Below are 21,773 nucleotides of genomic sequence, written 5' to 3'. Positions count from 1 at the left end.
TATTAACACCAACAGCAGTTCAGTCCAAGATCCAGTAAAGGACTGTGTTTCAACATCCATCCTTTGCTATGTTCCATTGATCCCTTGGTTTCCAACAACTCTGAATTTCACCATTTAATAAACCAAAGGGCAAAACTCAAGCGGGCATTTTTGAAGTTGAAACCAGCAGCAGCCTCACTGAGGATAGATAGATTGTGAAGTAGTGTGTAATGCTGAAGGTCCACAATGTTTGTAAATCTAATCTGGGAATTAATGTTCATTGAATGTAGTCTTTATTGTGTCATTCATTTGACCCGGATAAAATCATATATAAGTCTATGCACAAGCCATTCTGAAGATGACTCAACTGAAGAGGTGTGTGTCCAACAGAAAGGTTTTGTGAAGACTACAGGTTAAAGAGATGGGGTTGCAACTGCTGGTATTCTCTGGAGGATTGGTTTGAAAAGCAAAACATTTATTTGTGAAAATGTCAACGGACAATAAAGTATGAACAAGAGAAAATGAGAAATGTTCCATTGCCATGTACTCACAGGAGGTCCTTCAACGCCCAGACCAGGCTCTCCTTTCTCCCCTAGGTCTCCTGGTACACCAGGGACGCCACGCTCACCCTGACAGGGAGGAGAGGGGGGAACAGGGAACTCATTTTGATGACTGTTAAAGGGAAGAGAGGGTGGAACAGGGAACTCATTTTGATGACTGTTAAAGGGAAGAGAGGGGGGAACAGGGAACTCATTTTGATGACTGTTAAAGGGAAGAGAAGGGGGAACAGGGAACTCATTTTGATGACTGTTAAAGGGAAGAGAGGGGAGAACAGGGAACTCATTTTGATGACTGTTAAAGGGAAGAGAGGGGGGAACAGGGAACTCATTTTGATGACTGTTAAAGGGAGGAGAGGGGGTAACAGGGAACTCATTTTGATGACTGTTAAAGGGAAGAGAGGGGAGAACAGGGAACTCATTTTGATGACTGTTAAAGGGAGGAGAGGGGGAACAGGGAACTCATTTTGATGACTGTTAAAGGGAAGAGAGGGGGAACAGGGAACTCATTTTGATGACTGTTAAAGGGAAGAGGGGGAGGGAACAGGGAACTAATTTGAATGACTGTTAAAGGGAAGAGAGGGGGAAAGGGAACTAATTTGAATGACTGTTAAAGGGAAGAGGGGGAACAGGGAACTAATTTGAATTACTGTTAAAGGGAAGAGGGGGAGCAGGGAACTCATTTTGATGACTGTTAAAGGGATGAGAGGGGGAACAGGGAACTCATTTTGATGACTGTTAAAGGGAAGAGAGGGGGAACAGGGAACTCATTTTGATGACTGTTAAAGGGAAGAGGGGGAGGGAACAGGGAACTAATTTGAATGACTGTTAAAGGGAAGAGAGGGGGGACAGGGAACTAATTTGAATGACTGTTAAAGGGAAGAGGGGGAACAGGGAACTAATTTGAATTACTGTTAAAGGGAAGAGGGGGAGCAGGGAACTCATTTTGATGACTGTTAAAGGGATGAGAGGGGGAACAGGGAACTCATTTTGATGACTGTTAAAGGGAAGAGAGGGGGAACAGGGAACTCATTTTGATGACTGTTAAAGGGAGGAGAGTGGGGAACAGGGAACTCATTTTGATGACTGTTAAAGGTAAGAGAGGGGGAACAGGGAACTCATTTTGATGACTGTTAAAGGGATGAGAGGGGGAACGGGGAACTCATTTTGATGACTGTTAAAGGGATGAGAGGGGGAACGGGAACTCATTTTGATGACTGTTAAAGGTAAGAGAGGGGGAAGGGGGGGAACTCATTTTGATGACTGTTAAAGGGAAGAGAGAGGAGAACAGGGAACTCATTTTGATGACTGTTAAAGGGAAGAGAGGGGGAACAGGGAACTCATTTTGATGACTGTTAAAGGGAAGAGAGGGGGAACAGGGAACTAATTTTGATGACTGTTAAAGGGAAGAGGGGGGAACAGGGAACTCATAATGATGACTGTTAAAGGGAAGAGAAGGGGAGCAGGGAACTCATTATGATGACTGTTAAAGGGAAGAGGGGGAGCAGGGAACTCATTATGATGACTGTTAAAGGGAAGAGAGGGAGGAACAGGGAACTCATTTTGATGACTGTTAAAGGGAAGAGAGGGGGAACAGGGAACTCATTATGATGACTGTTAAAGGGAAGAGAGGGGGAACAGGGAACTCATTTTGATGACTGTTAAAGGGAAGAGAGGGGGAGCAGGGAACTCATTTTGATGACTGTTAAAGGGAAGAGGAGGGGAACAGGGAACTCATTTTGATGACTTTTAAAGGGAAGAGAGGGGGAACAGGGAACTAATTTTGATGACTGTTAAAGGGAAGAGAGGGGGGACAGGGAACTAATTTGAATGACTGTTAAAGGGAAGAGGGGGGACAGGGAACTAATTTGAATTACTGTTAAAGGGAAGAGGGGGGAACAGGGAACTAATTTGAATGACTGTTAAAGGGAAGAGAGGGGGAACAGGGAACTCATTTTGATGACTGTTAAAGGGAAGAGAGGGGGAGCAGGGAACTCATTTTGATGACTGTTAAGGGGAAGAGAGGGGGAACAGGGAACTCATTTTGATGACTGTTAAAGGGATGAGAGGGGGAACGGGAACTCATTTTGATGACTGTTAAAGGTAAGAGAGGGGGAACGGGGAACTCATTTTGATGACTGTTAAAGGGAAGAGAGAGGAGAACAGGGAACTCATTTTGATGACTGTTAAAGGGAAGAGAGGGGGAACAGGGAACTCATTATGATGACTGTTAAAGGGAAGAGAGGGGGGAACAGGGAACTCATTTTGATGACTGTTAAAGGGAAGAGAGGGGGGAGCAGGGAACTCATTTTGATGACTGTTAAAGGGATGAGAGGGGGGAACGGGGAACTCATTTTGATGACTGTTAAAGGTAAGAGAGGGGGGAACGGGGAACTCATTTTGATGACTGTTAAAGGGAAGAGAGAGGAGAACAGGGAAATCATTTTGATGACTTTTAAAGGGAAGAGAGGGGGGAACAGGGAACTAATTTTGATGACTGTTAAAGGGAAGAGAGGGGAGAACAGGGAACTCATTATGATGACTGTTAAAGGGAAGAGGGGGGGAACAGGGAACTCATAATGATGACTGTTAAAGGGAAGAGAAGGGGAGCAGGGAACTCATTATGATGACTGTTAAAGGGAAGAGGGGGAGCAGGGAACTCATTTTGATGACTGTTAAAGGGAAGAGAGGGGGAGACAGGGAACTCATTTTGATGACTGTTAAAGGGGGAAGAGGGGGAACAGGGAACTCATTTTGATGACTGTTAAAGGGAAGAGAGGGGGAACAGGGAACTCATTTTGATAACTGTTAAAGGGAAGAGAGGGGGAACAGGGAACTCATTTTGATAACTGTTAAAGGGAGGAGAGGGGGAACAGGGAACTCATTTTGCTGACTGTTAAAGGGAAGAGAGGGAACTCATTTTGCTGACTGTTAAAGGGAAGAGAGGGGAACAGGGAACTCATTTTGATGACTGTTAAAGGGAAGAGGGGGAGAACAGGGAACTAATTTGAACAGGGAACTCATTTTGATGACTGTTAAAGGGAAGAGGGGGGAGGGAACAGGGAACTAATTTGAATGACTGTTAAAGGGAAGAGAGGGGGAACAGGGAACTAATTTTGATGACTGTTAAAGGGAAGAGGGGGAACAGGGAACTAATAATGATGACTGTTAAAGGGAAGAGAGGGGGAGCAGGGAACTCATAATGATGACTGTTAAAGGGAAGAGGGGGAGCAGGGAACTCATTATGATGACTGTTAAAGGGAAGAGAGGGAGGAACAGGGAACTCATAATGATGACTGTTAAAGGGAAGAGGGGGAGCAGGGAACTCATTATGATGACTGTTAAAGGGAAGAGAGGGGGAACAGGGAACTCATTATGATGACTGTTAAAGGGAAGAGAGGGGGAACAGGGAACTCATTTTGATGACTGTTAAAGGGAAGAGAGGGGGAGCAGGGAACTCATTTTGATGACTGTTAAAAGGGAAGAGGAGGGGAACAGGGAACTCATTATGATGACTGTTAAAGGGAAGAGAGGGGGGAACAGGGAACTCATTTTGATGACTGTTAAAGGGAAGAGAGGGGGGAGCAGGGAACTCATTTTGATGACTGTTAAAAGGGAAGAGGAGGGGAACAGGGAACTCATAATGATGACTGTTAAAGGGAAGAGAGGGGGGAACAGGGAACTCATTTTGATGACTGTTAAAGGGAAGAGGGGGGAGCAGGGAACTCATTATGATGACTGTTAAAGGGAAGAGAGGGAGGAACAGGGAACTCATTTTGATGACTGTTAAAGGGAAGAGAGGGGGGAACAGGGAACTCATTTTGATGACTGTTAAAGGGAAGAGAGGGGGGAACAGGAAACTCATTATGATGACTGTTAAAGGGAAGAGAGGGGGGAACAGGGAACTCATTTTGATGACTGTTAAAAGGGAAGATGAGGGGAACAGGGAACTCATAATGATGACTGTTAAAGGGAAGAGAGGGAGGAACAGGGAACTAATTTTGATGACTGTTAAAGGGAAGAGAGGGGGAACAGGGAACTCATTTTGATGACTGTTAAAGGGAAGAGGGGGAGGGAACAGGGAACTAATTTGAATGACTGTTAAAGGGAAGAGAGGGGGGGGACAGGGAACTAATTTTGATGACTGTTAAAGGGAAGAGGGGGAACAGGGAACTAATAATGATGACTGTTAAAGGGAAGAGAGGGGGAGCAGGGAACTCATAATGATGACTGTTAAAGGGAAGAGGGGGGGAGCAGGGAACTCATTATGATGACTGTTAAAGGGAAGAGAGGGAGGAACAGGGAACTCATAATGATGACTGTTAAAGGGAAGAGGGGGGGAGCAGGGAACTCATTATGATGACTGTTAAAGGGAAGAGAGGGGGGAACAGGGAACTCATTATGATGACTGTTAAAGGGAAGAGAGGGGGGAACAGGGAACTCATTTTGATGACTGTTAAAGGGAAGAGAGGGGGGAGCAGGGAACTCATTTTGATGACTGTTAAAAGGGAAGAGGAGGGGAACAGGGAACTCATTATGATGACTGTTAAAGGAAAGAGAGGGGGAACAGGGAACTCATTTTGATGACTGTTAAAGGGAAGAGAGGGGGGAGCAGGGAACTCATTTTGATGACTGTTAAAAGGGAAGAGGAGGGGAACAGGGAACTCATTATGATGACTGTTAAAGGGAAGAGAGGGAGGAACAGGGAACTCATTTTGATGACTGTTAAAGGGAAGAGGGGGGAGCAGGGAACTCATTATGATGACTGTTAAAGGGAAGAGAGGGAGGAACAGGGAACTAATTTTGATGACTGTTAAAGGGAAGAGAGGGGGGAACAGGGAACTCATTTTGATGACTGTTAAAGGGAAGAGAGGGGGAACAGGGAACTCATTATGATGACTGTTAAAGGGAAGAGAGGGGGAACAGGGACCTCATTTTGATGACTGTTAAAGGGAAGAGAGGGGGAGCAGGGAACTCATTTTGATGACTGTTAAAGGGAAGAGGGGGAGGGAACAGGGAACTAATTTGAATGACTGTTAAAGGGAAGAGAGGGGGAACAGGGAACTAATTTGAATGACTGTTAAAGGGAAGAGGGGGGACAGGGAACTAATTTGAATGACTGTTAAAGGGAAGAGAGGGAGGAACAGGGAACTAATTTTGATGACTGTTAAAGGGAAGAGAGGGGGAACAGGGAACTCATTTTGATGACTGTTAAAGGGAAGAGGGGGAGCAGGGAACTCATTATGATGACTGTTAAAGGGAAGAGAGGGAGGAACAGGGAACTAATTTTGATGACTGTTAAAGGGAAGAGAGGGGGAACAGGGTACTCATTTTGATGACTGTTAAAGGGAAGAGAGGGGGAACAGGGAACTCATTTTGATGACTGTTAAAGGGAACAGGGAACTAATTTGAATGACTGTTAAAGGGAAGAGAGGGGGGAACAGGGAACTAATTTGAATGACTGTTAAAGGGAAGAGAGGGGGGAACAGGGAACTCATTTTGATGACTGTTAAAGGGAAGAGAGGGGGGAACAGGGAACTCATTTTGATGACTGTTAAAGGGAGGAGAGGGGGAACAGGGAACTCATTTTGATGACTGTTAAAGGTAAGAGAGGGGGGAACAGGGAACTCATTTTGATGACTGTTAAAGGGAAGAGAGAGGAGAACATGGAACTCATTTTGATGACTGTTAAAGGGAAGAGAGGGGGGAACAGGGAACTAATTTTGATGACTGTTAAAGGGAAGAGAGGGGAGAACAGGGAACTCATTATGATGACTGTTAAAGGGAAGAGAGAGGGGAGCAGGGAACTCATTTTGATGACTGTTAAAGGGAAGAGGGGGGGAACAGGGAACTCATAATGATGACTGTTAAAGGGAAGAGAGGGAGGAACAGGGAACTCATTTTGATGACTGTTAAAGGGAAGAGAGGGGGGAACAGGGAACTCATTATGATGACTGTTAAAGGGAAGAGAGGGGGAACAGGGAACTCATTTTGATGACTGTTAAAGGGAAGAGAGGGGGAACAGGGAACTCATTATGATGACTGTTAAAGGGAAGAGAGGGGGAGCAGGGAACTCATTATGATGACTGTTAAAGGGAAGAGAGGGGGGAACAGGGAACTCATTTTGATGACTGTTAAAGGGAAGAGAGGGGGGAACAGGGAACTCATTTTGATGACTGTTAAAGGGAAGAGAGGGGGGAGCAGGGAACTCATTTTGATGACTGTTAAAGGGAGGAGAGAGGGGGAACAGGGAACTCATTTTGATGACTGTTAAAGGGAAGAGGGTGCCATTTGGGACCCAGCTCAATAAAAGGAGAGTTCCCTGGCTTTAACAGGACCTGTGTTTCAGATCCTTGACATCCGTGAATAATGAATGCCACCTAACAGACTTACACTACAGTAACTGCAGAGAGAAGTGGATGAACTGGGTTGATGTGAGGTATTAGAAGAGCTAGTCATCCTTCAGATGTTTTCTAATGTGGATCACCATAGCCAGAGGAAATATCCGTCATCTAGCTAGAGAATAAAAAGTCCAGATTGTGCTAACCCTGGGTGGTCTGCCTGTCTGTTTTGTCCCTCTTCCCCCACCATGGGGGCTGCCTGTCTGTTTTGGCCCTGTTCCCCCACCATGGGGGCTGCCAGCCTGTTTTGGCCCTGTTCCCCCACCATGGGGGCTGCCTGTCTGTTTTGGCCCTGTTCCCCCACCATGGGGGGCTGCCAGCCTGTTTTGGCCCTGTTCCCCCACCATGGGGGGCTGCCAGCCTGTTTTGGCCCTGTTCCCCCACCATGGGGGGCTGCCAGCCTGTTTTGGCCCTGTTCCCCCACCATGGGGGCTGCCTGTCTGTTTTGTCCCTCTTCCCCACCATGGGGGCTGCCTGTCTGTTTTGTCCCTCTTCCCCCACCATGGGGGCTGCCAGCCTGTTTTGGCCCTGTTCCCCCACCATGGGGGCTGCCAGCCTGTTTTGGCCCTGTTCCCCACCATGGGGGCTGCCTGTCTGTTTTGTCCCTCTTCCCCACCATGGGGGCTGCCTGTCTGTTTTGTCCCTCTTCCCCCACCATGGGGGCTGCCTGTCTGTTTTGGCCCTGTTCCCCCACCATGGGGGCTGCCTGTCTGTTTTGTCCCTCTTCCCCCACCATGGGGGGCTGCCTGTCTGTTTTGTCCCTCTTCCCCCACCATGGGGGGCTGCCTGTCTGTTTTGGCCCTGTTCCTCCACCATGGGGGCTGCCTGTCTGTTTTGGCCCTGTTCCCCCACCATGGGGGCTGGCAGCCTGTTTTGGCCCTGTTCCCCCACCATGGGGGCTGCCTGTCTGTTTTGGCCCTGTTCCTCCACCATAGGAGTTGTTTTTCTACCTTTGGCCCTCGTGATCCTCTGGGTCCAGATGTCATCCCCTCTCCCTGCCCGGGCAAAAAGAAGAAAAAACTAAATGAGTTTCACATCCCAGACATCATACAGCATAACGTCAGCATTGATAATCAGATGACAACGACAGAGATGTTCGCCTCGCTTCAGGTCCTTAGGAAACTGTGCAGTATTTCTCGTTTTTTTATGTATTATTTCTTACATTGTTAGATTTTTTATTTTATTTTTTACAAGCATTTTGCTACGCTCACATTGACATTAACATCTGCTAACCATGTGTACGTGACAATTAACATGTGATATGATGTAAAGATTGGAGGCTAAACATGTAAGATACAGATACAGACCGTCTGAAAAATACCAAGACACTCTGACCAAGTAGCTGCAGTTAAAAAGCCTTTATTAAGTCAAATCAAATGTAACTTGTCACCTGCTTTGTAAACCACAGGTGTAGACCAACAGTAGAATACATACAGGTCCTTCCCCACAATACAGAGATAAAGACAATAGAGAAATTACACTGGTACTGAGTCATGATAACATGTCTATACTGTCTGCAAGGGGTACTAGTACTGAGTCATGATAACATGTCTATACTGTCTGCAAGGGGTACAAGTACTGAGTCATGATAACATGTCTATACTGTCTGCAAGGGGTACCAGTACTGAGTCATGATAACATGTCTATACTGTCTGCAAGGGGTACCAGTACTGAGTCATGATAACATGTCTATACTGTCTGCAAGGAGTACCAGTACTTAGTCATGATAACATGTCTATACTGTCTACAAGGGGTACTAGTACTGAGTAATGATAGGTCCACAGACGATGCAATCTCAACCACACTGCACACTGCCCTAACCCATCTGGACAAGAGGAATACCTATGTGAGAATGCTGTTCATCGACTACAGCTCGGCATTCAACACCATAGTACCCTCCAAGCTCGTCATCAAGCTCGAGACCCTGGGTCTCGACCCCGCCCTGTGCAACTGGGTACTGGACTTCCTGACGGGCCGCCCCCAGGTGGTGAGGGTAGGCAACAACATCTCCTCCCGCTGATCCTCAACACTGGGGCCCCACAAGGGTGCGTTCTGAGCCCTCTCCTGTACTCCCTGTTCACCCACGACTGCGTGGCCACGCACGCTCCAACTCAATCATCAAGTTTGCGGACGACACAACAGTGGTAGGCTTGATTACCAACAACGACGAGACGGCCTACAGGGAGGAGGTGAGGGCCCTCGGAGTGTGGTGTCAGGAAAATAACCTCACACTCAACGTCAACAAAACTAAGGAGATGATGGTGGACTTCAGGAAACAGCAGAGGGAACACCCCTATCCACATCAATGGAACAGTAGTGGAGAGGGTAGCAAGTTTTAAGTTCCTCGGCATACACATCACAGACAAACTGAATTGGTCCACTCACACAGACGGCATCGTGAAGAAGGCGCAGCAGCGCCTCTTCAACCTCAGGAGGCTGAAGAAATTCGGCTTGTCACCAAAAGCACTCACAAACTTCTACAGATGCACAATCGAGAGCATCCTGGCGGGCTGTATCACCGCCTGGTACGGCAACTGCTCCGCCCTCAACCGTAAGGCTCTCCAGAGGGTAGTGAGGTCTGCACAACGCATCACCGGGGCAAGCTATCTGCCCTCCAGGACACCTACACCACCCGATGTTACAGGAAGGCCATAAAGATCATCAAGGACATCAACCACCCGAGCCACTGCCTGTTCACCCCGCTATCATCCAGAAGGCGAGGTCAGTACAGGTGCATCAAAGCTGGGACCGAGAGACTGAAAAACAGCTTCTATCTCAAGGCCATCAGACTGTTAAACAGCCACCACTAACATTGAGTGGCTGCTGCCAACACACTGACACTGACTCAACTCCAGCCACTTTAATAATGGGAATTGATGGGAAATGATGTAAATATATCACTAGCCACTTAAAACAATGCTACCTTATATAATGTTACTTACCCTACATTATTCATCTCATATGCATACGTATATACTGTACTCTATATCATCGACTGCATCCTTATGTAATACATGTATCACTAGCCACTTTAACTATGCCACTTGTTTACATACTCATCTCATATGTATATACTGTACTCGATACCATCTACTGTATCTTGCCTATGCTGCTCTGTACCATCACTCATTCATATATCCTTATGTACATATTCTTTATCCCCTTACATTGTGCATAAGACAGTAGTTTTGGAATTGTTAGTTAGATTACTTGTTGGTTATGACTGCATTGTCGGAACCAGAAGCACAAGCATTTCGCTACACTCACATTAACATCTGCTAACCATGTGTATGTGAGAAATAACATTTGATTTGATTTGATTTGATGTCTATACTGTCTGCAAGGGGTACTAGTACTGAGTCATTATAACATGTCTATACTGTCTGCAAGGGGTACTAGTACTGAGTCATGATAACATGTCTATACTGTCTGCAAGGGGTACTAGTACTGAGTCATGATAACATGTCTATACTGTCTGCAAGGGGTACCAGTACTGAGTAATGATAACTTGGTTATATACAAGGGCTACCAGTACTGAGTAATGATAACTGGGTTATATACAAGGGCTACCAGTACTGAGTAATGATAACTTGGTTATATACATGGGCTACCAGTACTGAGTAATGATAACTTGGTTATATACAAGGGCTACCAGTACTGAGTAATGATAACTTGGTTATATACAAGGGCTACCAGTACTGAGTAATGATAACTTGGTTATATACAAGGGCTACCAGTACTGAGTAATGATAACTTGGTTATATACAAGGGCTACCAGTACTGAGTCATGATAACGTGTCTATATACAAGGGGTACCAGTACTGAGTCATGATAACGTGTCTATATACAAGGGGTACCAGTACTGAGTAATGATAACATGTCTATACTGTCTGCAAGGGGTACCAGTACTGAGTCATGATACCATGTCTATACTGTCTGCAAGGGGTACCAGTACTGAGTCATGATAACTTGTCTATACTGTCTGCAAGGGGTACTAGTACTGAGTCATGATAACATGTCTATACTGTCTGCAAGGGGTACTAGTACTGAGTCATGATAACATGTCTATACTGTCTGCAAGGGGTACCAGTACTGAGTCATGATACCATGTCTATACTGTCTGCAAGGGGTACCAGTACTGAGTCATGATAACATGTCTATACTGTCTGCAAGGGGTACTAGTACTGAGTCATGATAACATGTCTATACTGTCTGCAAGGGGTACCAGTACTGAGTCATGATAACATGTCTATACTGTCTGCAAGGGGTACCAGTACTGAGTCATGATAACATGTCTATACTGTCTGCAAGGGGTACCAGTACTGAGTCATGATAACATGTCTATACTGTCTGCAAGGGGTACCAGTACTGAGTCATGATAACATGTCTATACTGTCTACAAGGAGTACCAGTACTGAGTCATGATAACATGTCTATACTGTCTGCAAGGGGTACTAGTACTGAGTGGATGTGCAGGGGTACGAGGTCATTGAGATAGATATGTACATATAGTATATAGAGATAAATAGTCAAGTAGGACTAAATAATAAAGTATCCATGTAGGAAAGTTCAAACAAGCCAAACAATTAATCTACTGCAAATCACACATCAGCAATTCACTTTGAGAACGAGACAGTGTGTCTCCCAGCAGCACAGCTACAGCCTGTGTGAGACTTCAATGGGAATGTACCTCCATCTACACAGGGCAAACAGCAGGAACACTTCATTTCACCACGAGCCTTGTGTTCAATACTCTCCTACAACATGTTTTAACAGCGTCTACGTTGTGAAGTCAGACCCATAATGCTCTGCTGCTGCCATACACAGAAGTCCAGGGGTGTCTCCCAAATAACACCCTATTCCCTGTATAGAGCCCTATGGGTCCTGGTAAAAAATGATGCAGTATAAAGGGAATAGGGTGCCATTCTGGACGCAGCCTTGATTGGGATCGGGCATAAGCATTATTTACAGTACACCCCCTTGACCCCTTGATGGAAAATGGATTTCTGTGTTCAGCATGCATTAGTGCTCCAACTAAGTCCTGCATTGCACAATGTAAATCAGCCATCTGAAACTCTGCTTCACGCTAATGCAGCAGTTCTGAAATAAAGCTCCCCCACATTTTAAGAAGTGTTCAGAGGACAAATAAAAATAAAGTTGGATGAACCCAAATGACCTGTTACTCTGGTTTTACTTCGTCAAGGGTGTAGTGGTGTGTCATTTGAATCGGCACTGAACTCTCTCTCTCTCTCTCTCTCTCTCTCTCTCTCTCTCCTTAATTCATCCATCCACCCCCCCTCCATCACTGCCCTCCTCAACTACTCACAGGCCGTGTCCCAGATCTGGCTTGCCCACTACTTACTTAAACTGCATACTGTGTAGTACTAATCATACAGAATACTATTTAGAATAAACTGGTTAGTAACAATGAATGCAGTAACAACAAACATCAGCATACTAGGCTCCTCCTACTGAGACTGTGCCATCTAATGTTCCCTGCTGGGAACGTAATGTTGTGTTTACGGATTAATTAATATTATGCTACACAAAGATACATAACATACATTTTTCTAAACTAATCCAATCTGTTAGTTGGACTTATTGCACCCATTACTGAGCTGTTGTTCAGTTTAGATGGTTATTTATTCTTCTGTTTACCCTGCCAGTCATTCAGAAACCATGTTGTTGTGAGTGAAGTACACTTCCAGTTGTTGGATTTCCCCACTCTGCCTGGATTCCAATAGGATTCAAACATCACTTTGCAAGCCAGCATGAGTCCAAAACACAACAAAGGCTGGTCACCAGCAAACACAGTGAAGGCACCATGAAAACACAGTGAAGGCTGGTCACCAGCAAACACAGTGAAGGCACCATGAAAACACAGTGAAGGCTGGTCACCAGCAAACACAGTGAAGGCACCATGAAAATACAGTGAAGGCTGGTCACCAGCAAACACAGTGAAGGCACCATGAAAACACAGTGAAGGCTGGTCACCAGCAAACACAGTGAAGGCACCATGAAAACACAGTGAAGGCTGGTCACCAGCAAACACAGTGAAGGCACCATGAAAACACAGTGAAGGCTGGTCACCAGCAAACACAGTGAAGGCACCATGAAAACACAGTGAAGGCTGGTCACCAGCAAACACAGTGAAGGCACAATGAAAACTCAGTGAAGGCTGGTCACCAGCAAACACAGTGAAGGCACCATGAAAACACAGTGAAGGCACCATGAAAACACAGTGAAGGCACCATGAACACACAGTGAAGGCTGGTCACCAGCAAACACAGTGAAGGCACCATGAAAACACAGTGAAGGCACCATGAAAACACAGTGAAGGCACCATGAAAACACAGTGAAGGCACCATGAAAACTCAGTGAAGGCACCATGAAAACTCAGTGAAGTCACCATGAAACACAGTGAAGGCACAATGAAAACACAGTGAAGGCACCATGAAAACACAGTGAAGGCACAATGAAAACACAGTGAAGGCACAATGAAAACATAGTGAAGGCACCATGAAAACACAGTGAAGGCACAATGAAAACACAGTGAAGGCTCCATGAAAACACAGTGAAGGCACCATGAACACACAGTGAAGGCTGGTCACCAGCAAACACAGTGAAGGCACCATGAAAACACAGTGAAGGCACCATGAAAACACAGTGAAGGCACCATGAAAACACAGTGAAGGCACCATGAAAACTCAGTGAAGGCACCATGAAAACTCAGTGAAGTCACCATGAAACACAGTGAAGGCACAATGAAAACACAGTGAAGGCACCATGAAAACACAGTGAAGGCACCATGAAAACACAGTGAAGGCACCATGAAAACACAGTGAAAGTGAACCTCCCTGTATCCCTCCATCCTTCCCTCTCTATATCCCTCCATCCTTCACTCTACATCCCTCCATCCTTCCCTCTCTACATCCCTCCATCCTTCCCTCTCTATATCCCTCCATCCTTCCCTCTCTATATCCCCCATCCTTCCCTCTCTACATCCCTCCATCCTTCCCTCTCTACATCCTTCCATCCTTCCCTCTGTATCCCTCCATCCTTCCCTCTCTACATCCCTCCATCCTTCCCTCTCTACATCCTTCCATCCTTCCCTCTGTATCCCTCCATCCTTCCCTCTCTACATCCCTCCATCCTTCCCTCTCTACATCCTTCCATCCTTCCCTCTGTATCCCTCCATCCTTCCCTCTCTATATCCCTCCATCCTTCCCTCTCTATATCCCTCCATCCTTCCCTCTCTACATCCCTCCATCCTTCCCTCTCTACATCCCTCCATCCTTCCCTCTCTACATCCTTCCATCCTTCCCTCTCTATATCCCTCCATCCTTCCCTCTGTATCCCTCCATCCTTCCATCCTTCCCTCTCTATATCCCTCCATCCTTCCCTCTCTATATCCCTCCATCCTTCCCTCTCTACATCCCTCCATCCTTCCCTCTCTATATCCCTCCATCCTTCCCTCTCTATATCCCTCCATCCTTCCCTCTCTATATCCCTCCATCCTGCCCTCCTAAACACTTGTTTACCTACTCACTTTCTTAGAGACGTTCCTCTCCCTGACACCATTAACATGCAAACATCTATCTTATTACTCTGCTCTACCGAGCACATTAGCTCTTAATGTGTGTGTGTGTGTTTGTGTGCTCTCCGACCTAATGAGTAGTTCCACTGTCATGCTTAATGTTCAGTTTAGCACCTTCCATGTAGAAACAAACATTATTGCCCTAGCCTAACCTGAGAGCTGGCACCCTATTCCCTACATAGTGCACTACTTTTGACCAGGGCTTTGGAACAGCTTTAGGAACAGGGTGCCATTCAGAACTCATACCTATACTACTAGTTGATATCTGCCATCACTGCTTGGGCTTGCACCATGCAAAACGCAGAAAACCTGGGTTCAATTATTTTTTGAACTCATTAAAAATACTTACTTTGTGCCTGACTGAGCATGCTCTGCTTAATAGAGCCAATAGAATAGTTCCAATATGATAAACCCCACCCATGTGGCAATCGAGGTAGGCTGGAGCAAACTCTCTAAAAATGTGAATGATTTCAAATAGTATTTGAACCCAGGTCTGAAACACAGTCAAGTCAACCAACACATCTTGACTGTTAAGGTCTGCTACTAGCTCGTACTGCAGGTGCTGTGCATAGATAGGTAACTAGCTGGTACTGCAGGTGCTGTGTCTGTACAGGTAACTAGCTGGTACTGCAGGTGTTGTGTCTGTACAGGTAACTAGCTGGTACTGCAGGTACTGTGTCTGTACAGGTAACTAGCTGGTACTGCAGGTGCTGTGTCTGTACAGGTAACTAGCTGGTACTGCAGGTGCTGTGTCTGTACAGGTAACTAGCTGGTACTGCAGGTGCTGTGTCTGTACAGGTAACTAGCTGGTACTGCAGGTGCTGTGTCTGTACAGCTAACTAGCTGGTACTGCAGGTGCTGTGTCTGTACAGGTAACTAGCTGGTACTGCAGGTGCTGTGTCTGTACAGGTAACTAGCTGGTACTGCAGGTGCTGTGTCTGTACAGGTAACTAGCTGGTACTGCAGGTGCTGTGTCTGTACAGGTAACTAGCTGGTACTGCAGGTACTGTGTCTGTACAGGTAACTAGCTGGTACTGCAGGTGCTGTGTCTGTACAGGTAACTAGCTGGTACTGCAGGTGCTGTGTCTGTACAGGTAACTAGCTGGTACTGCAGGTGCTGTGTCTGTACAGGTAACTAGCTGGTACTGCAGGTGCTGTGTCTATACAGGTAACTAGCTGGTACTGCAGGTGCTGTGTCTGTACAGGTAACTAGCTGGTACTGCAGGTACTGTGTCTGTACAGGTAACTAGCTGGTACTGCAGGTGCTGTGTCTGTACAGGTAACTAGCTGGTACTGCAGGTGTTGTATAACGGAACAAATAAAGGAAACAGTTGAGTAAATGAGTGGCTGCTTCCACACAGGTGTTGTTCAGGTGTTGTTAATTAGGCAATTAACATCCCATCATGCTTAGGGTCATGTATAAAAATGCCCAGTTGCCCATTATTTTGGCTACCATGGCTAGAAATGTCTTTGAAAGAGGGGCTTCAAAGGAGCATTTTTTAAAGTGTGTGTGTGTGTCAGTAACCAGACCTCAACCCAATTGAACACTTATGGGAGATTCTGGAGCGGCACCTGAGACAGTGTTTCCCACCAACTTCAACAAAACACCAAATGATGGAATTTCTGGTGGAAGAATGTTGTGGGATCCTCCAAAAGAATTTCCGACACGATGCCAAGGCACATTGAAGCTGTTCTGGGTCATGGTGGCCCAACACCCTATTAAGACTCTCTATGTTGGCGTTTCCTTTATTGTGGTAGTTCCCTGTATCAGGACTGCTGTAACACATTGACATTTATCATGGCATCTGTAGAATCTATGCCAAGGCACATTAAAGCTGTTCTGGCTCATGGTGGCCCAACACCCTATTAAGACTCTCTATGTTGGCGTTTCCTTTATTGTGGTAGTTCCCTGCATGTAATGAACACTTCTAGATGCAAAGCCGCGTCCACAACGTAGTCTGCTGACAGCTTTAAGCCTCAGAATGGGGGTGGATGGGCCATTACCGTGGCTGGTGTCACTGACGCTGGATTACTTACTAGCACTGCATCTGCATGATGTCAGGGCTGTGCTACGACAGGCCTCTCAGTCAACATGTTTGCTGCTCTCGTCGCAGCTGTTTCTAGCTGATCTACTACTCTGTGTGTGTGTGTTTTTGTGTGTGTGTGTGTGTGTGTGTGTGTGTGTCTGTTTGTGTGTGTGTGTGTTTGTGTGTGTGTGTGTGTGTGTGTGTGTGTGTGTGTGTGTGTGTGGATAAGGCCAAAACAAGCCAATAAGGCCAAAACAAGCCAAAACAAGCCGATCAGATATTGATAACAGTGTCTCTCTGCGTCCCAAATGGGACCCTATTCCATACTGTAGTGCACTACTTTGACCGGAGCCCTATGAGCTCTCAGCAAACTCACCAGATGTTCAGCTACTGGCTCTCCAGGCTCTCCCTTGGGTCCAGGCAGGCCCTGGGGTCCCATCACATCTCCAGAGTCCCCCTAGGGAGGAGAGATAGACAGACAGTCATCTCTACAGTACAGGGGGTGACTCTGAGTGACTGATGGGCCATGTCATCTCTACAGTACAGGGGGTGACTGAGTGACTGATGGGCCGTGTCATCTCTACAGTACAGGGGGTGACTCTGAGTGACTGATGGGCCGTGTCATCTCTACAGTACAGGGGGTGACTCTGAGTGACTGATGGGCCGTGTCATCTCTACAGTACAGGGGTGACTGAGTGACTGATGGGCCGTGTCATCTCTACAGTACAGGGGTGACTCTGAGTGACTGATGGGCCTTGTCATCTCTACAGTACAGGGGGTGACTCTGAGTGACTGATGGGCCGTGTCATCTCTACAGTACAGGGGGTGACTGAGTGACTGATGGGCCGTGTCATCTCTACAGTACAGGGGGTGACTCTGAGTGACTGATGGGCCGTGTCATCTCTACAGTACAGGGGTGACTCTGAGTGACTGATGGGCCGTGTCATCTCTACAGTACAGGGGTGACTCTGAGTGACTGATGGGCCGTGTCATCTCTACAGTACAGGGGGTGACTCTAATTGACTGATGTTTACACACAGATAAGGAATGGGTGTAGGAGGGGTGAGGCTGGTGAGGCAGGTGGGAGTCAGGAGGGAAAGCGGGGCATCTGTCACCCCACTTCACTATGAATGACACACACAGTGTGGGAGGTAGGGGAGTCAGAGGCTGAGGATATCTGTCACCCCACTTCACTATGACTGACACACACAGTAGGGGAGGTAGGGGGAGTCAGAGGCTAAAGCTGAGGATATCTGTCACCCCACTTCACTATGAATGACACACACAGTGTGGGAGGTAGGGGGGGGGGAGTCAGAGGCTGAGGATATCTGTTACCCTACTGGAATCATTTCACGCAACAACAGAGGTTAATTAGGAAATTACACCCCAAAACAATATTATTGTATTTTTTTCATTAGTCCACAGCGTGTTTGTGTGCGTGGAGGAAACAGACGCGGCAGTATTTTATAAACTGTAGCATACAGCCTTGTAAGAGATGCCTCACCACTTGTGTCTGTCTGTAGCAGGCAGCCTTGTCAGAGATGGGTGTGTGTGTATAGGCCACGATAGAGCTGAGCTCACCATGCACAATCTACAGGACTATACCCCAGTATAACCCCTTAATACAGACTATACCCCAGTATAACCCCTTAAAACAGTATAACCCCTTAATACAGGCTATACCCCAGTATAACCCCTTAAAACAGTATAACCCTTAATACAGACTATACCCCAGTATAACCACTTAATACAGACTATACCCCAGTATAACCACTTAATACAGGCTATACCCCAGTATAACCACTTAATACAGGCTATACCCCAGTATAACCACTTAATACAGACTATACCCCAGTATAACCACTTAATACAGACTATACCCCAGTATAACCACTTAATACACGCTATACCCCAGTATAACCACTTAATACAGACTATACCCCAGTATAACCACTTAATATAGACTATACCCCAGTATAACCCCTTAAAACAGTATAACCCTTAATACAGAATATACCCCAGTATAACCACTTAATACAGACTATACCCCAGTATAACCACTTAATACAGACTATACCCCAGTATAACCACTTAATACACGCTATACCCCAGTAGAACCACTTAATACAGGCTATACCCCAGTATAACCACTTAATATAGGCTATACCCCAGTATAAGCCCTTAATACAGACTATACCCCAGTATAACCACTTAATACAGGCTATACCCCAGTATAACCACTTAATACAGGCTATACCCCAGTATAACCACTTAATACAGGCTATACCCCAGTATAACCACTTAATACAGACTATACCCCAGTATAACCACTTAATACAGACTATACCCCAGTATAACCACTTAATACAGACTATACCCCAGTATAACCACTTAATACAGGCTATACCCCAGTATAACCACTTAATACAGCCTATACCCCAGTATAACCACTTAATACACGCTATACCCCAGTAGAACCACTTAATACAGGCTATACCCCAGTAGAACCACTTTAATACAGGCTATACCCCAGTATAACCACTTAATACAGACTATACCCCAGTATAACCACTTAATACAGACTATACCCCAGTATAACCACTTAATACAGGCTATACCCCAGTATAACCACTTAATACAGCCTATACCCCAGTATAACCACTTAATACAGGCTATACCCCAGTAGAACCACTTAATACAGACTATACCCCAGTATAACCACTTAATACAGACTATACCCCAGTATAACCACTTAATACAGGCTATACCCCAGTAGAACCACTTAATACAGGCTATACCCCAGTATAACCCCTTAAAACAGTATAATCACTTAATACAGGCTATACCCCAGTATAACCATTTAATACAGACTATACCCCAGTATAACCACTTAATACAGGCTATACCCCAGTATAACCCCTTAATACAGACTATACCCCAGTATAACCACTTAATACAGGCTATACCCCAGTATAACCCTTAATACAGGCTATACCCCAGTATAACCACTTAATACAGGCTATACCCCAGTATAACCCCTTAAAACAGTATAACCACTTAATACAGGCTATACCCCAGTATAACCCCTTAAAACAGTATAATCACTTAATACAGGCTATACCCCAGTATAACCACTTAATACAGGCTATACCCCAGTATAACCCCTTAAAACAGTATAACCACTTAATACAGGCTATACCCCAGTATAACCCCCTTAAAACAGTATAATCACTTAATACAGGCTATACCCCAGTATAACCACTTAATACAGGCTATACCCCAGTATAACCACTTAATACAGGCTATACCCCAGTATAACCCCTTAATACAGACTATACCCCAGTATAACCATAATACAGGCTATACCCCAGTATAACCACTTAATACAGGCTATACCCCAGTATAACCACTTAATACAGGCTATACCCCAGTATAACCACTTAATACAGACTATACCCCAGTATAACCACTTAATACAGGCTATACCCCAGTATAACCATAATACAGGCTATACCCCAGTATAACCACTTAATACAGGCTATACCCCAGTATAACCACTTAATACAGACTATACCCCAGTATAACCACTTAATACAGACTATACCCCAGTATAACCACTTAATACAGGCTATACCCCAGTATAACCACTTAATACAGGCTATACCCCAGTATAACCACTTAATACAGGCTATACCCCAGTATAACCACTTAATACAGGCTATACCCCAGTATAACCACTTAATACAGACTATACCCCAGTATAACCACTTAATACAGACTATACCCCAGTATAACCACTTAATACAGGCTATACCCCAGTATAACCACTTAATACAGACTATACCCCAGTATAAACCCTTAATACAGAATATACCCCAGTATAACCACTTAATACAGGCTATACCCCAGTATAACCCCTTAAAACAGTATAACCACTTAATACAGGCTATACCCCAGTATAACCCCTTAAAACAGTATAATCACTTAATACAGGCTATACCCCAGTATAACCACTTAATACAGGCTATACCCCAGTATAACCCCTTAATACAGGCTATACCCCAGTATAACCACTTAATACAGACTATACCCCAGTATAACCACTTAATACAGGCTATACCCCAGTATAACCCCTTAATACAGACTATACCCCAGTATAACCACTTAATACAGACTATACCCCAGTATAACCACTTAATACAGGCTATACCCCAGTATAACCACTTAATACAGACTATACCCCATTATAACCACTTAATACAGGCTATACCCCAGTATAACCACTTAATATAGACTATACCCCAGTATAACCCCTTAATACAGGCTATACCCCAGTATAACCACTTAATACAGGCTATACCCCAGTATAACCACTTAATACAGGCTATACCCCAGTATAACCACTTAATATAGACTATACCCCAATATAACCACTTAATACAGGCTATACCCCAGTATAACCACTTAATACAGGCTATACCCCAGTATAACCCTTAATACAGGCTATACCCCAGTATAACCCCTTAATACAGACTATACCCCAGTATAACCACTTAATACAGGCTATACCCCAGTATAACCACTTAATATAGACTATACCCCAATATAACCACTTAATACAGGCTATACCCCAGTATAACCACTTAATACAGGCTATACCCCAGTATAACCACTTAATACAGGCTATACCCCAGTATAACCACTTAATACAGACTATACCCCAGTATAACCACTTAATAGGTAGTGGCTATCCAATCTGATAGTTGTGCGTCATCCTCTACGGTGATGGTGAAACATCTGTCTAATGTCTGCCTGCAGGTCTGTTCTTAAAGGTGTAAGACTTGATTTGAAGCTCTACCTTGTTTCCTTTCAGACCGTCTCTACCAGGTGATCCCTGGTCCCCGACGATCCCTAGAAACGGAGGACAGAACAGAGACACATCTGTCAACCAGGTCTTCACACACACACACACACACACACACACACACACACACACACACACACACACACACACACACACACACACACACACACACACACACACACACACACACACACACACACACACATAGATGTGAACAGGTACACAAACACGCACAACTACTGCCCCTCAACACACACGCCCAACCTCCCATTACCATACAGATACATTTATCTCTCTCCTCCTCTCCGCATCAGCGGGCCCACCATGTTTCAACATCCTTTCCCTTTT

The 21,773-nt window shown here is 45.3% G+C and overlaps 1 long non-coding RNA gene across 1 annotated transcript; it reads right to left on the bottom strand.

The window, feature by feature from the left end:
* Positions 1-529: 529 nt before the first annotated feature.
* LOC135573552 (uncharacterized) lies at positions 530-21,464 on the bottom strand. The gene is made up of 4 exons (XR_010464780.1): positions 21,420-21,464; positions 16,938-17,018; positions 7,888-7,932; positions 530-608 (listed from the first exon to the last, which is right to left on the bottom strand). It is a non-coding gene; the product is annotated as an uncharacterized LOC135573552 (long non-coding RNA).
* Positions 21,465-21,773: the final 309 nt, after the last annotated feature.

This window comes from Oncorhynchus nerka, linkage group LG10, assembly GCF_034236695.1.
Source record: "Oncorhynchus nerka isolate Pitt River linkage group LG10, Oner_Uvic_2.0, whole genome shotgun sequence".
Lineage (NCBI taxonomy): Eukaryota > Metazoa > Chordata > Actinopteri > Salmoniformes > Salmonidae > Oncorhynchus > Oncorhynchus nerka.
The sequence above is the reverse complement of the archived record's forward strand: the minus strand, read 5'-3'. Positions and strand labels throughout refer to the sequence as shown.